Genomic DNA, 6,000 nt, shown 5'->3' on the forward strand with positions numbered 1-6,000 from the left:
GCGCCCCCTAACCCCTAACCTGCCGCCGCTGCCAGCTTCTTCTTGCTGCTGCCTGGTCTGGTCTGGTGTGGTTCTCTCCCGCGCTCAGATAGTCCCTTGCTCTCTCTCCGCACCGCACGCCTGGCACCCCCCCTCCACAGTGGGCGGCGACCCGGCGGCTCAGATCGGATTCGCATAGCCAGCACTGCAGTGAGAGTGAGTGAGTGAGTGAGCCAGGTAGGGGCAGAGAGCTGAGAGTGCGAGTGCCCCCCCAGATGTTGCGCCCGGTGCGGCTGCCCCCCCTGCACCCCCCAGGCAACGCCACTGGCAGGTAGCAATTGGCTACTGGGCAAAGTGCCTGGGTCTACCTTGCAGGAGATGACAGGGGAAGGAAGTGTGGACCCAGAAGAGGTTGGATATCTGTTAGTTTCTCTGGTACTTTATATCAGGGATGGGGAACCTTTCCCAGCCTAAGGGCCACATTCCTTCCTTGTTAACCTTCTGGGGGCCATAAACCAGTGGTAGGCAAGGCCAGAGACAAAAGATGGATTGGAACAGACTCAAAAGTGGGTGGAGCAATGGTTCTCACTCTTATATTTGTATAATAGGCTATATTCAAGTCAAAAGGACCCAGAGGTTTAGATCCATCCTTCCTCCAGGCAAACAATAGTTCAAAGATACATTCCAACCAGAGAAAAGCCTTTGATGACGGCATGGAGGTTCAGGGCTTGGGGGAGAAGTTAGGGCCAGATAAAGAAGTTGTGAGGGCTGCATTTGGCTTATGGAGCTGAGTTTCCCAACCATACTGCCCATGGAGCTAGCTGATGATGGAGACCTCTGCATGCTCTTGGTCTTGGCTCTGAGGAGCAACAGTGGTTAGCGATTTGGGGTCACAGGGGGTCAAAGACCCATTACTATTTCTGAAGCAGGGTTGCTGTCTCCAGAGACCCATTGCCACCCAATTAGCATTAAAGCAGAGTTCTTTAGTCACTGTATGATGCAAAGCTAAGTTTTTAGGGAAACTGAAAACACAAGGTGCTTGAGTTTCAAGAGAATGGTGTGCAAGTTCTGTTAAGTACAGTGGAACTTCATGGAAAACACAGATTAAGTCATTCTGAAACATGGTATCAGAGCACTTGGAATCATTTGCCCATGTATGTACACAGAGAAGAGTAGATTTAGCTGAAAGGTAACATACGGAGATCTGCATTGATTGTTGTAATACGTTCCTAATTACAGTGGTACCTCGGGTTACAAACACCTTGGGTTACAAACATTTTGGGTTACAGACTCCGCTAACCCAGAGGTAGTACCTCGGGTTAATAACTTTGCTTCAGGATGAGAACAGAAATCACACAATGGCAGTGTGGTGGCAGTGGGAGGCCCCATTAGCTAAAGTGGTGCTTTAGGTTAAGAACAGTTTCAGGTTAAGAACGGACCTCCGGAACAAATTAAGTTTGTAACCAGAGGTACCACTGTATTATTATTATTATTATTATTATTATTATTATTATTATTATTATTATTATTTAAATATAAGATTATTGTATAATCTTAGAAGGGGCATGGCTGTCACAGGGACTGTCATAAAGGAATCCTGCCACTGCACTTCTGCTGGGCAGGGTGGAGCAGGATGAGGGTCTCACAAATGTTTACACCCTCCTTGTCATCTCCATCTCACAGAGAGCCACAAAGGCCACAACATAAGATGTATGTATGAATCAAAGTGAACACTTTACAATTGGCGGTTCACACCTTTTGTGACTTTGATTACCTTCTATCCACTCCGCATCATCATATATGTAATCGACCATTCCCAATGTGATAGTTCAGAAGAACTTTTGTTCACTATGTGGTCATTTGGTGAAAAGGCCTCTAAATGGGGAAAAAATCAATAACCCTGATGATGTATTGTGCAAATGCATTTCTGTTGATGCGGCATCAGATATGATGATGAAAGATCAATTTTTGTGGTGAGGTTCTTGCCTCTCAACTGATAGCAAAACATTTTTCATACATTTATGCTATTGACATTTGGTAAGATGCAGTGATGCTGGCTGGTGTCAGCGCTCTCTCTCTCTCTCTGTCAGACACTTCTGGGCACCGCTTCACAGTGATGTGCAGTGATTCGTCAACAAACTGTGACCAATCCCAACTAACTTTAATCTATGAATGAAGCCTCAAAAGTCTAAGAAAGTATCAAATATAGAAAGAGCTTGAACAAAAACCATTGGCATAGAAAGAAAGGTAATGTGAGAAGACACTACTACTGCAATACTCCAAGTAATCTGGAAAGTGTTAAGACTTTGGGCAAGCAGAAACTGTATTAAATAAGAGTAGAATTTACAGAGGGTGATGCATTAGATAGACAATGAATTATGATCCTTAAAGATAACCTATTGAGACAGCAACTTTATTGTTGGCAGAGAACATAGGGTTCTACTTGGAAGTAGGGTGATCAGATCAATGTTAGGGCTAGCCCTACCATTAGTCAGAATGAGGCAGCTGCCACAAATTGTAGGTATTGAGTATGGTTACGGTATACACAAGCTTGTATATTGTGTATCCAACCAAGATTGAATGTAACAGTTCATGCAGCAGATGTTACAGAACTTCCTTTCTCTCTCCTTCCCCCAATTTTCCCCATATCAGTTCTAAATCCCCCCCATGCCTTTGAAGCAGATAAGGGGGTGGTGTTGGGAGAATACAGTGGTACCCCGCAAGACGAATGCCTCGCAAGACGGAAAACCCGCAAGACGAAAGGGTTTTCTGTTTCGGAGGCACTTCGCAAGACGAATTTCCCTATGGGCTTGCTTCGCAAGACGAAAGCCCATAGGGAAATCTCCGGGGACCTGTTTTAAATTGCTGGCGGTCGGGAGCAAAGACTTTCGCCCACAGCCGGCCTTCAGAAGAGGTCCTGGACCTCTTCTGAAGGCCGGCGGGGGGCAAAAGTCTTTGCTCCCCCCGCCTGCCTTCCCGGGACAGCGGAGAAGTCCCGCCCTGCTCGGGATGGCGGCGCAGAGCTGTCTGCCGTGCCGGGATCAGCGCGGGCTCTGCACGGCCATCGGGAGCCGGGGGAGAAGCCCGCCCCGCTCCAGATGGCCGCGCAAAGCTGTCTGCCGTCCGGGGACGGCAGGCACATCTGCGCCGCCATCCCAAGCGGGGGATGGCGGCGCAGAGCTGTCTGCCGTCCTGGGACTGCAGGCAGATCTGCGCCACCATCCCGAGCGGGGCGCTAAGTCCCGCCCCGCTCGGGATGGCGGAGCAGAGCTGTCTGCCCTGCCGGGACTGCCATCCCGAGCGGGGCAGGAGCCTCCATAGGCGCGCGTCACCTCTCCAGCCGGGAGAGGGTCGCAGGGGGCTGCTTTAGCCCCGCGCGCGCTCTCCCAGCTGGAGAGGTGACGTGCGCCTATGGAGGCTCCTGCCATAGGCGCCTGTCACCTCTCCAGCCGGGAGAGGGTCGCAGGGGGCTGCTTTAGCCCCGCGCGCGCTCTCCCAGCTGGAGAGGTGATGTGCGCCTATGGAGGCTCCTCCCATAGGCGTGTGTCACCTCTCCAGCCGGGGGAGGGTCGCAGGGGGCTGCTTTAGCCCCGCGCGCGCTCTCCCAGCTGGAGAGGTGATGTGCGCCTATGGAGGCTCCTCCCATAGGCGCGTGTCACCTCTCCAGCCGGGGGAGGGTCGCAGGGGGCTGCTTTAGCCCCGCGCGCGCTCTCCCAGCTGGAGAGGTGATGTGCGCCTATGGAGGCTCCTCCCATAGGCGCGTCTCACCTCTCCAGCCGGGGGAGGGTCGCAGGGGGCTGCTTTAGCCCCGCGCGCGCTCTCCCAGCTGGAGAGGTGATGTGCGCCTATGGAGGCTCCTCCCATAGGCGCGTCTCACCTCTCCAGCCGGGGGAGGGTCGCAGGGGGCTGGGGGGAGATAGCGATCTCCCTGCAGCCCCTTGCTGCAAAAGACGTCGGGGGAAGCGGGGAAGCGAAGCGCTTCGCTTCCCGCTGCTCCCGGACCTCTTCTGAAGCAAGGGGTTGCGGGGAGATAGCGATCTCCCTGCAGCCCCTTGCTGCAAAAGACCGGGGGAAGCGGGGAAGCGAAGCGCTTCGCTTCCCCGCTACCCCCGACGTCTTTTGCAGCAAGGGGTTGCGGGGAGATAGCGATCTCCCTGCAGCCCCTTGCTGCAAAAGACCGGGGGAAGCGGGGAAGCGAAGCGCTTCGCTTCCCGCTGCTCCCGGACCTCTTCTGAAGCAAGGGGTTGCGGGGAGATAGCGATCTCCCTGCAGCCCCTTGCTGCAAAAGACCGGGGGAAGCGGGGAAGCGAAGCGCTTCGCTTCCCGCTGCCCCCGGACCTCTTCTGAAGCAAGGGGTTGCGGGGAAATAGCGATCTCCCCGCAGCCCCTTGCTGCAAAAGCCGTCGGGGGGAAGCAGGGAAGCGAAGCGCTTCGCTTCCCGCTGCCCCCAGGACCTCTTCTGAAGGCTGGCGGGGGGGCAAAAGTCTTTGTCCCCCCTGCCTGCCTTCCCAGGGGCTTTTAAATCGCCCCGGACAGCGGAGAAGTCCTCCGCTGTCCGGGGCGATTTTAAAATGCCGCCCGCCAGCATTTTAAGATCGCCCCGGACAGCGGAGAAGTCCTCCGCTGTCCCAGGGTTTTTTAAAATGCTGGGGGTGGGAAGAAAAGCCCTTATCCCCCCCCCCAGCCTTCAGAAGAGGTCCGGGGACAGACTGTCCCCGGACCTGGTCTGAAGGCGGTTTCCCTAGGAACGCATTAATTGATTTTCAATGCATTCCTATGGGAAACCGTGCATCGCAAGACGAAAAAACCGCAAGATGAAGAGAATTGCGGAACGAATTAATTTCATCTTGCGAGGCACCACTGTACAGAGGAAGAAGGAGGGGGAGTTATCCTGCATAAGCAGACATCCTGCATTCACATGGACATTTTTGCCCCTACTTGACTCAATGATGCCAACTTGAGTTGAATCAAGTATGGTATGGTGGACAAAGTGTCCATCTTGGAGCAGGAAGACAAGCTTTCAAACCCCTGCTCAGTCTCTGAAGCTCACTAGGTGATGTTGGGTCAATCACTGCTTTTCATCCTACCTCATAGTGCTATTTATAAGGATGAAATGACATAACCAGCTTCAAGCATACTGTATATGCAGTAAATAACCATACAAGTCCTGGTGTCCTGCTAAGACCCTTTGATCCAATGGAAGCTTCCATTTCTTCTATGATATACATTCAATTGTGGTTCTCCAGACACCTCTCTCCAATCCATGGGACTCTCCCCGTGTCACGCACACTCTCCAGTCATCCCACCTACTGGGCCTGCTTTGAGTGCTTTTGGTTTGCTGGAATGAGGACTTGGACTCAGATCATGCTTGTTGCAAGCTTGGATGGGGGAGTCTATTGTTTTGGAAGTTTTGAAAGTTCCTCTCCCAAGACACCCATTGCTTTTATTTACTGTCTAGAAACTCAGGCTGGACTGAAGGAATGCCTGCGCCTCCTCGTTCCTCTCCATTTTAAGTAACCTAATGAGTGACGGCTGAACACTTGATCAGGAAGCAGAGAGAGAGGGGAGTGAACTCTGTCAGTATCTTGCCAGCACCCAACTTTGATGTCTCTCTACTCCTATCTGTTGTCTGTGGAAAGGTTTTCCACAGGCCACCAAGTCTTCAACTTTCACCGAGATAAATAACACTCTCCTAGAAGGCGTTCTGCCCTCCTCTCTCTCACACACACCGCCAGAACTGAGTGCTTCCGGAGTGGCCATTCATTACCTTCCCAATGACCTGTAATTTATCCCAAATGGAGTAGGTGTATTCAAACAGAAAGATAACCATTGATGATAAAAGAAAGAGAGAGGGAGGTGGGGGGAAGAGAGAGAGATAACACTTCTCCGTAACAGATGCTTCTTTTTACGATGGAAATGGGGAGAGCTGCAAGCTGCAGGTGCAGGAGTGACATTACGTCTGCAGAGAATCATTACAGCCTCCTTAGAGATCTAGGTTTACTCTGTGTTTAATCAGCCACA

This window comes from Podarcis bocagei (assembly GCF_964188305.1).
Source record: "Podarcis bocagei genome assembly, chromosome: 14".
Lineage (NCBI taxonomy): Eukaryota > Metazoa > Chordata > Lepidosauria > Squamata > Lacertidae > Podarcis > Podarcis bocagei.